The 12,032-nt window shown below is 34.5% G+C and overlaps 1 pseudogene; it reads left to right on the forward strand.

The window, feature by feature from the left end:
- Positions 1-1,587: 1,587 nt before the first annotated feature.
- On the forward strand, positions 1,588-9,924 carry LOC114295901 (UDP-glycosyltransferase 92A1-like; annotated as a pseudogene).
- The last annotated feature ends 2,108 nt before the right edge of the window (positions 9,925-12,032 follow it).

Raw genomic sequence — 12,032 nt, forward strand, 5'->3', positions numbered from 1 at the left:
GGTTTTGCACCTGTTCGGTTCGAAAACAGCACCTGTTCAGAAAGATTAATTTGCCTATAAATACCAACCATTTCAGCAGTCTTTGGCATCCGAAAACAGACTAAAAAATTTATTTTTCTTGCCATCCAATTTTGTTCTCTAGCATAATTTATTCTTTATATTATTTTAGGAAAAATTCAGAGAGTTTAGAACACAAATTTTGTTCGTCGAACAAATTGTTTGGAGTGCTACTACAATTTGTGAAGATCATTGTATCCTGAGAGATAGACGCCTTTTATCTGTAAGCACCATAGTGGGACGAATCTGTCTTAAGGACAGAATATCACACACTCGACTTGATCTTTTAATTTATTTATTCGGTTTGGTAAAATAAATTTGGTAAATAATTTATTTTATTTGTTGATTTGTTTCATTATTTATTTTAAACAGAATATTGTTCCAACAATCTTAAGACAGATTCGAATTATTCTGTTTATAGAATTTTTTGTTTCTTTCCTTTTCTCTTTCTTCTTCTTATAGAATTTTTTTTTCTGTGCTTTTACAAAATAATATTCTGGTTGGAAAAACAAATAGTAGTAATATACTGTTTGACAGATAGTAGTAATATACTGTCTATTTTCTTTGACAACTAGTAGTAATATACTGGTGTCATTAACAATTCAGAATATTTATTTGTGAAGTTTGTCAGAAATTAATTTTGGTTTTCAGAAATAATTTCTGAGTGTTCATTAATTAAAATTATGTTTTATTATTTTAATTATTGAAGTGTGACAGAAATTTAATTTTCTGTGAGGAATTAATTTCGTTAAATAAAATTTTATTTTATTTCCAAATTAATTGGAAATAAAAGTTACAATTCTTGTTTCTTTTATTTTTACAGAATTTAATTCTGTGATTTTGGTTTAAATTTTCTATGTAGTATTAAATTCTAATTATAATTGTGTTTTATAATTTAGAATTCATGGCTACTGAAACTGGTCAAACTAATGCTCAAACAATTACTAGTATCTGGGCTGCAATTACGCCTACCCCTCCTCTTGTTGTGACTATGCCAGTCAATTACGATGATAAGCCACAGAAGTTTTTAGAAACTGATTTTAAAAGATGACAATATAAAATGCTGTTATATTTTACTAATCTTACTATTCTCAACCTGGCACGTTTTCTCTGTGAGGATACTCCTGCTCTGAAAGATGATGAAACTGACCGGCAAGTGGTTGCTGCGATCGATGTCTAGAAACATGCTGACTTCTTTTGCCGAAACGACATCTTGAACAGACTTGACATCACATTATACAATGTCTATAGTCCTATTAAGACAACAAAGGAACTTTGGGAGCCTTTGGAGAAAAACTACAAAACAGAAAATGCTGGCTCAAAAAATTTGTGGTTGACAAATTCCTAGACTTTGTGATGGTTGATTATAAGACTGTGATCAGCCAAGTTCAAGATCTCCAACGCATTCTGCATGACATTCATGTAGAAGGCATATCTCTCAGTGAATCCTTTCAAGTTGTAGCCTTAATTGAGAAATTACCACAAGGCTGGAAGGAATTCAAGAATTACCTCAAACACAAGCGCAAAGAAATGTCTTTAAAAGAATTGATTGTGCATTTGAGGATTGAGGAGGACAACCGTAATTCAGAGAAGCAGGCTGGTAAGAATCCAATGGAGTCTAAAGCAAATGTGGTGGAACATGCTCCAAAAGCCAAGAAACGGAAGTTTTCTGGAGAAAGTTTCTCACAAGGCTCTAAAGGTGGGGAAACTAAAAATTACAAGTTTAATGGCTAGTGTTACATCTGTGACAAAGAGGGACATCGGGCTAAAGATTTCCGTAGCAAAGGCAAAAGCAAAAGAAGAACAAGCAAGAAATCTGCTCAAACCAATATAACCAAAGTGGACAAAATTTCCAATGGCATTAATGACATAAATCTTTCTGCAGTTGTTTTCGAGGCAAACCTTGTCGGAAATCCTAAAGAATGGTGGGTGGACATTGGTGCTACTAGTCACATCTATGCCAATAAAAAGATATTCACATCTTATTCTATAGTGGACAACGGTAAAAAACGGTGAATAACTTTTTATGAGCAACTCCTCAACTTCTAAAGTTGAAGGACAAGGAAAGATTATTCTAAAGATGACATCTGGAAAGGAACTAACTCTCAATAATGTGCTACATGTACCGGACATTCGTAAGAATCTTGTTTACAGATCTTTGTTGAGTAAAAATGGGTTTAGGCTAGTTTTTGAAAGTGACAAGTTTGTATTTACCAAAAACGGGGTGTATATAGGAAACGGTTACATATCTGATGGCCTTTTCATAATGAATGTAATGACTATTGTACCCTATGTTATTAATAAAAATACATCTTCTTCTTACTTGCTTGAGTCTTCAAATTTATAGCATGAGAGACTTAGACATGTTAATTATGGATCTTTGCGTAGATTAACTAATATGGAATGTTTACCTAAATTTGACATTGATTTAAATCATAAATGTGAAATTTGTGTTGAGGCAAAATTATCCAAAACTCCTTTTCATTCAACTGAAAGAAGTACGTAACCACTTGAATTAATTCATAGTAACATTTGTAATTTTAAATCAATTCAAACTAGAGGTGTAAAAAAATATTTTATCACTTTTATAAATGACTATACTAGATATAGTTATGTTTATTTAATTCGAATTAAGAATGAACCTTTGGAAACTTTCATTCAATATAAGAATGAAGTTGAAAATCAACTTGGTAAGAAAATTAAGAAACTTAGAAGTGATAAAGGTGGTGAATATGAATCACCTTTTGATGAGTTTTGTAAAGAACATGGAATAATTCATCAAATCACCGCTCCTTACTCACCTCAGCAAAATATAATTGCTGAAAGGAAAAATAGGACTTTAAAAGAAATGATGAATGGCATGTTAATAAGTTCTGGATTACCTCTGAACTTATGGGGGGAAGAAGTACTTTCTGCTAATTATATACTTAATAAAGTACCCCGAAAGAAAATGAATCAAATATCTTATGAATTGTGGCATGAGAGAGTACCATCCTCCAAATACTTAAAAGTGAGGGGGTGCTTGGCTAAAGTGCCTATTCCTAGTCCTAAAAAGACTAAGATAGGTCCTAAAACTGTTGATTGCATTTTCATTGGTCATGCCATGAATAATAATGCATATCGATTTTTTATTCATAAGTTAGAACATTCCGAAATGTATATAAATACTATTATTGAATCTCGAAATGTGTCTTTCTTTGAGCATGTGTTTCGAAATAAAACTGAAGAAGAGGCTAGTACTAATAAAAGATCTTATGATGTTATTACTAGTCAGGATTAAGAACATGAGCAAGAAATAGATCAAAATAAGGAAAAAGAACCTAGGTGTAGTAAACGTATTAGAACCTCAAAATCTTTTGGTCTAGATTTCCTGACAGATTTTTTAGAAAATAAGTCTTTAACTTTTAAAGAGGCTATGTCCAGTCCTGAAGCTTCTTTATGGAAAAAGGCTATAAACAGTGAAGTTGAATCCATTTTACAAAATTACACTTGAAAATTGGTAGATTTACCACCAAGGTATAAACCTCTTGGGTATAAGTGAATTTTCAAAAGAAAAATGAAAGCGGATGGATCAATTGACAAATACAAGGAAAGACTTGTGATCAAAGGTTTTAGACAAAAAGAAGGTCTTGATTACTTTGACACTTACTCACCGATTACTAGAATAACATCCATTAAAATGCTAATTGTTATTGTATCATTGTACAATCTAGAAATTCATCAAATGGATGTGAAAATCGCTTTCTTAAATGGTAAGTTAGATGAAGAAATTTACATGGAACAACTAGAAGGATTTTATGTTCCAGGAAAAGAAAAGAAAGTGTATAAATTGGTTAAATCATTATATGGTTTAAGACAAGCGCCAAAACAATGGCACGAGAAATTTGACAAGGCAATGATGTCAAATGGATTCAAAATTAATGAATGTGACAAATGTGTTTATATTAAAAACACAAACAACAGTTATGCTATAGCATGTCTTTATGTGGATGATATGCTCATCATAGGTAGTAATAATGACATGAATAAAACTATCAAGAAAATGTTGAATAAACATTTTGACATGAAGGACATGGGGATGGCTGATGTAATACTTAGTATGAAAATTACCAAAACATCAGAAAGTTATGCTTTGTTACAATCTCATTACATTGAGAAAATACTTGACAAATTCAGCAAAGATGATGATCATCTTGCTAGAACACCTATGGACGTTAATTTGTTTCTTTCTAAGAATGTACAGGAAAGTATTTCTCAATTAGAGTATGCCCAAATCATTGGAAACTTAATGTACTTGATGAACTGCACTCGCCCGGATATAGCCTATACAATAAGTAAATTAAGTAGATATATGAGTAATCCGGGAGTAGAACACTGGAAAAGAATTATAAAGGTTCTAAGATATCTCCGATTTACTTGTAACATTGGGCTTAATTATGCTAGATATCCAGCAGTACTTGAAGGATACTGTGATGCAAACTGGATATCGGATACTAGAGACTCAAAATCCACCAGTGGATATGTCTTTACTCTTGGTGGGGCGGCTGTATCATGAAAATCTTCCAAACAGACTTGCATAGCTAGGTCTATTATGGAATCAAAATTCATAGCTTTAGATAAAGCTGGGGAAGAAGCAAAATGGCTTTGCCACTTCCTTGAAGATATTCTAATGTGGCCAAAATCGGTGCCTACTATATGCATACATTGCGATAGTCAATCAGCTATTAGTAGAGCACATAGTCATATATATAACGATAAGTCACAACACATTCGTCGTTAACATAACACCGTGAGACAAGTACTCTCCAATGGAATTATTTCCATTGAATATGTGAAGTCTAAAGACAACATAGCGGATCTACTAACCAAAGGGTTAACAAGAGAGTTAGTTGAGAATTCATCGAAGGGAATGGGACTTAAGCCTATTAAATAAGAGTTACCACAACAGCAACCCAACCTAGTTGACTGGAGATCCTAAGATCTAGATTCAAATGGACAACCGAGTTGTGTATGACTCAGAAGGATCACTGGAGAGTCAAACTCCTACCCATTTCTGTAATGGAATAGTGATGTTTGCAGCATTTTAGGTTAAATAATACTTTTAATGATTCTTATATCTAGATATACCTAATGGAGTATGGCATGATACTCTTCATAAGAATCACCTATATAAGTGTGAACTGGGCCCATTCTATGAGATTTGTGAAGGGCTACAATTCTCTAGAGCACTCGTGAATGACCAGATTGTTTAAGGCCAAAATGAACACAATAGTGAGAACTAAACTGTGTCTGGTAATATACTGCGTGAGTTCTATTGTCTTGGTTTACACAAACGGCTGAACAGTTCAAGACATCATGTTCACTTGTTGGCCAGTAAATCCGATTGTGTCTCACAAGGAAAGGTTCAAAGCCAAAAGCTACTTATCTTTTGGAAAATATTTCTAATTTCTGTACTCTTTGTAATTAGATCATGTTGTTATTTTTTCTCTCCGTCAAATTCCATTCATGTGGTGGATTGTTGAAAAATTGATTTTTATAGGCTTATTTTTGGCCAAAATTGAGTGGGGTCCATACGTCTTTTGGGATGGGTCCGAAGAGGTGACGTGTTCCTTACCGCATGGTAAGTTACATAGCCAAGACGATTGGTCAAAACTATTTATGAGTGAATGGGAAGTTGACGTCGTTTCGGGTTCGTGGAATAGGAAATTTAAGAATTAAATGTGAGTTTCTTTGTAAGACTTGTCCCACATTGGAAACTTAAAAGAACTTATGTGTGTATATAAGTTCAAGGTAGCAACACTTGGGTTGGCCCCAAGGGGCACCCCAAGTTTGTAGAAGTAAGGAGTTATATACAAATAGAACCTTGGCTCAAACCACCACACACGAGCGCCGCCGCCTCCGGCTCCGGCCGACCGAGCCGAGCTGTGTCGGGCGCGAGTGTGGGTTGTGGGTTAGGTTGGTTCTTATATTAATTTTTTGGACAAAATTTATTTGAATTTTTATCAAAAATTATTGCGGGAAAAATTAAATTAAATTTTGCGCCAATGTACTTCAATTTTGAATTGAAATTTTTGTTCAAATTTTGTGCCTTTTTTCATATCCGAATTCCATACAGGTTCAAACTGTTTTTACAATTATAAAACTACCTAAATCTGTCTAGTAGTTACCAGCAGATCTGTCCAGTTTTTCAAACTGCACATGTTCAAGGGTTTTGCACATGTTCGGTTCAAAAACCGCACCTGTTCGGACAGATTAATTTGCCTATAAATACCGGCCATTTCAGCTTTCTTTGGCATTAGAAAACAGACTGAAAAATTTATTTTTTTTGCTGTCCAGTTTTGCTCTCATGCATAATTTATTCTTCATATTATTTTAGGAAAAATTCAGAGAGTTTAGAACACAGGTTTTGTTCGCCGAACAAATTGTTTGGAGCGCTACTACAATTTGTGAAGATCATTGTATCCTAGGAGATAGACGTCTTTTATCCATAAGCACCGTAGTGGGACGAATCTATCTTAAGGATATAGTGTTACACACTTGACTTGATCATTTAATTATTTATTCGATTCGGTAAGTAATTTATTTTATTTTTTAATTTGTTTCATTATTTATTTTACACAGAAGATTGTTCCAACACAACATACATATTGTTATGGAAAAACCTCCCTCACTGTCGGTCCCAAAAAACCGATGAATATTTTTTTGTACAGGGTTTTCCTAATTCATGGCACTTTCATCGTTCTCAGATTAGTCGGTTTTTTACAGCAGCCAATGATAACGATTCGTGGTCACGGTTTTTTTGCCCTCTGATTGCGCTTTCTTTAGAATCTTCATTCGGGTGGTTGTGTAACACGACAGAGGAAATCGAGGCCTTTTCTCCCTCCAACCATGCTTAAGCTCAACCATCCTTCTTCATCTTCTTCTTTTTCCAATATAAAATCATTAATATTAGGTCAACACAGTTTGAAAAAATGTGAAATATCTCCACAAAAATGCCTTGAATGGCTAGACTTATATCCACAAGGCTCTATCCTCTATGTTTCATTTGGGTCACAGAACACAATCAGTGCTTCCCAAATGATGGAATTAGCCAAGGTTTGGAAGATAGCGGCAAACCTTTCATTTGGGTTGTAAGGCCTCCTACTGGTTTCGACCCGAAAGGTGAATTTAAAGCAGAATAGTTACCAAATGGTTTTGAAGAAAGAATGATGGAGAGGAAACAAGGTATGTTAGTGAGGAGCTGGGCACCTCAACTGGAGATTTTGTGTCATAAATCAAGCGGGGCATTTCTCAGTCACTGTGAATGGAATTCGGTTATGGAGAGCTTGAGCCAAGGTGTGCCGATCATAGAGTGGCCATTGGCGGCTGAGCAGGCATATAATGCAAAGATGATGGTGGAGGAGATAGGTGTTTGTTTTGAGATAACTAGAAGGGGAATAGAGACTAGTGTTGAGAGAGAGGAAGTGAAAAGGGTTATTGATTTGGTGATGAATAAGAATGGGGAAAAAGGACAAGAGATAAAGAAAAATGCAGTAGAGATTGGAGAGTAGTAAAAGCAGTAGTAAGAGAGGATGAGCAAGGGGATAAGGGATCTTCTCTTCAAGTAAGGGATAATTTTATTTCTGCCATTGTCTTAGCCGCTGAGAGTAGAAGGCAATAAGGACTTGGTCTTAGAATGCATGCAAGAAGTCTAAAGCTATGCAAGTGCATATTCATGCGCTAGATCTTTAAAATATGTATCCAAAATAAGATGAGTATGGAGACTACATATCTATTATATATTATATAATAGGATAATTATTTAATTTATTTTTTATCACATTTTCTCACTCCAAAACTTAAGTGAGTGGATCTTATATATATTTATGAATATAAATCTCATTACTTTGTGTTTAGGAATGAGAAGATAAAGTGATAAACATAATTATGTATAGTATCGTTATATATAACATTAAGATGTTATAAATTATGTATAAATGTACTTTAAATTGAATAAGATTTAGAAAGAGGAAAAAAAATGAAGTTTTTATCTTTGATTTATGTTAGAGGTTATAAATATTTATTTCCTAACAAATATGAGTTTTTTATTCTTCAAGTGCTTAAGAATCTAAGGCTCTATTTGTTTGTATTTTCAAATTAAGTTTCAACACGTGAACTCCCGCTTCACGTTTGGATAGCACGTTCAAAATACAATTTCGCGTACTAACTCAAACTACAGTTTGAAAACCCGTTTGGCAGCTTGTACTTTAGTTCTCCACTTTCAACGTTTCTGCCTTCTTCCTCTTTTGATCTGAAAAGCTTCCATGTCCATCTCCATCGTCTCTGAAAATTTCACATGAACCTCATCTTTCTTTCTCTGTATCAAACATCAGTACTGAAGATTCGTCATGGGTAGGCTTCACAGAGAAGTCAGACTCATTTTATAAATAATGAATCCTGTGAACCCGCTCCCTACTCGTATCATATTCCACAAATTGACTGACTTACAATTTGTGCGTTGTGGAAGATTCTTATTACGGGCAACCAAACAACAACAAGTGCGAGGTGAAATAACTCACAAATTTATTTACATATTTTGTTATATGTCAATGATTTGAAAAATTCATCCATAATTTTATTCATTTTTTTTCAGGTCAAATTTATCATAGCTATTGTCGAATCAGACGACCAAAGAGTGGCACATTCAGTCAGTATACATATTCCATCACCGGCGATAACTATTCAACTCTCACTAATCTGGTAAATAAATCATTCATCTGTTATGTGCAAATGATTTCAGACGAGTCAAAATCAGTTCTCAAATGATTTCTGAGAAGTATAGCCGAGTATTTTTTTACTTTCAGATCTTTTGTGATTTGTCTGAACTGTTTCAACCTTTTGCCAGGAAGAATAGCCACTAATCTGATAAATAAATCCTTCATCTGTTATGAAAAATGATTTCAGACAAGTGAAAATCAGTTCTCAAATGATTTCTGAGAATTTGTAGACGAGTATTTGATATATGAGTTGTTTTGTGATAAATTCTGAACTGTTTGAACCCTTTGCCACGAAGAGAAGTTGAGCCGTGAGTACCTGATAAATAAATCCTTCATCTGTTATGAAAAATGATTTTAGAGAAGTGGAAATCAGTAATCAAATGATTTATGGGAATTTGTAGACGAGCATTTGATATATGAGTTGTTTTGTGATAAATTCTGAACTGTTTGAACCTTTTGCCACGAAGAGAAGTTCAGCCGTGAGTACCTGAGACACCCGGTCGGTCGTCCCCCGGGTCATCCGGCCGGTCGACCTCTCTGTCCCCCCTTCGGCCCCTGTTTTTTCTGCTTAATTGTTCCTTTATTTCTTCCTTACTTCTTCTTCTAGTGATTTTTTTTTTTAATATTTAAAGATAATGTGACCTGATTTTTTTTTATTATTTGTGGTTATATTTGTACTATTTAAATTCAAATAATCTGTTACGTATTTTTTTTCTTGAAATAAAATCATCTGCTTTTTATTTTTTATCTGTGTTCTCCTTCAAACTATTTTGCTCTATTATTCTTGTATATCTACCCCAGACTAGTTTAAATATAATTTGTATGTTTATAGATGGATGGAAATAATTCCGATAACAATCAAGATACAAAAATGTGGACGCCCAGAATTGAAACGAAATTAATAAATATGTTGAGAGATGAGGTTAGAAAAAATCAAACAACGAGCCGTACTACTTCTTGGACAATTAGGCATTGGAATCATTATGCAAATCAATTGCACAGCATGTATGGATTTCGGTATACAGGAAAGCAGGTGCGACAAAAATATCAGCGATTAAAAGCTGATTACCAGACATTTAAGCGACTCCAGGCACAGACTGGTCTGGGATAGGATCCCATTGTAGGCACTGTTGTTGCACCCGATGAATTTTGGGATAAGGTTTTTCATTAATCTGTACTATTTCAAAATTTTATTTTAAACATTTCATTATGCATACAGTGCTTAATTCTATATTTGTAATTGTTGTAAGCTAGCAGAAATGTGAAAAAGTTTAGGACAAAAGGATTTGAATATTTTCAAGAAATGGCAGAAATTGTTGAAAATTATTGTGCCACAGGGGCCTTGTCTCGTGCATCCACACAAGGAGTCCTTGACTCAGAAGAAGAAGATGAAATGTTGAATAAATTTTGGAACCCTGATGTTGGTGGGAGTAATGCTGCTAAGGCCATTCCTGTTGACTTATTCGGCGATGAGTACATGGATCCAGCAAAAGGCAAAAGTCACAAGAGGGGCCCTACAACCAGCCAGACTGACAGTGGTCGTTCCAAAATGTCACGGTCAAGTGGGTTCGATGATGTGTGCGCAGCTTTCACATCCTATGTACAGGCAAAAACAAGATATTCACGTACACGAGAAAATGAGACAGAGGCTGTAAGTGCAGGTAGTGATGATTATTCCCTTGATGCATGTCAAGATGCATTGCTAGAGCTTGGGGACATACCATCGGTGTAGTACGTTAGGGCACTGACACTGTTCAAGGATAAAGAATGGCGAAGATTTTTTATGCGCATTCCTACCCATTTGCGCCTAGCCATGATCCTCGTTTTGCAGTGAAGTAAGAAGTTCTGTTTTGATTGTGTTAGCGAATCTCCTTGTCTGAACTGTTTGATGATTTCATTATTCCTGATTTGTTTTTTATTCTTTTTTTTCATTCCATGATATCCTCTTTCCTTTTCTATCTTTGTATGTTTTTGTTTGTTGAACTTTTAAGTAGTTTCTGTTTTATTAAAAATATGTTGTGTTATTACAATATGACTACGTATTAAATAATTTTTGTTCTTATATGAATTTTATTGTACGCTACTAAATGACTACGGCCGACTATTTATGTACTCACTTTTTAATTCTGTTTCACCAATAATGGTAAGTGTTACAATTTGTCAAAAATTATTTTATAATTATGCTTTTACTGTGATGTAGACAAAACCATATGTCATCCGACAGAGAAAACAATACAATGGAGATCTCATCAGAGGAGGATGAGGTTTTGATGATTTTATGGATTTTTTGATGATTTCTTTCATGAATGACCATATCAACGCGTCAAGTAGTCGCCGACCGCAGGGAACGTGTCCATTCAAAGGTGATGATTACATTTTCAGCCTATTAAATGGCCATCCAGAAACAATAATGAATATTATGCGAATGGATGCACAAACATTCATTTTATTGAAAGACACTTTACTCCAAAATGGCTTTATCGATACTGAACATATGCATATCAGTGTGGAGGAATCGCTTGGAATTTTTTTATACACTTTTGCACAAAATGATCGCCATCGACTACTGGCAAATAGATTTCAACACTCAACAGAAGCAATTTGTCGGCACATAAAAATTGTTATGCAGGCATTGTGCAAGCTTGCATCAACGATAATCAAACCACGTAACCAAGACGATATACCGGCAAAAATTTTAAATGACAGGAGGTTTTTTCCCTGGTTCAAGGTACGAATTTGTTTTTCTGTCCTGTAAGTTGTATATATCAATAAGGGTTAATAAATATTATTTTTTTAATTATAAAAGTAATATCCAAGTTTGTTTCGCTTTTAATGTCAAACAAATATCTGTCAATTAGGATTGTGTCGGTGCTATCGATGGCACATTGGTGGATGCATGGGTCCTTGCTTCAAGACAAAATACATTCCGCGGTCGGAAATCAACGGTATCGCAAAACGTACACGCAGCTTGCGACTTCGATATGTTGTTCACATTTATTAATTCTGGATGGGAAGGTAGCGCTCGCGACAATGCTATTTTGGTTGACTCTATTACACAAGCTGATCTACAGTTCCCATACCCACCCAATGGTGATTGTCCCTAAATAACATACGGTGCACTTTTATCCTTGTTTTTTTTGTACATATCAATGGACTGAACAGTGTATTCATTATTTACATGTATGCAAGTACTATTTTGTTGATGCTTGTTTCATGAAC

The sequence above is a fragment of the Camellia sinensis genome, chromosome 11, assembly GCF_055761805.1.
Source record: "Camellia sinensis isolate YWXY chromosome 11, ASM5576180v1, whole genome shotgun sequence".
NCBI classification, from domain to species: Eukaryota; Viridiplantae; Streptophyta; class Magnoliopsida; order Ericales; family Theaceae; genus Camellia; species Camellia sinensis.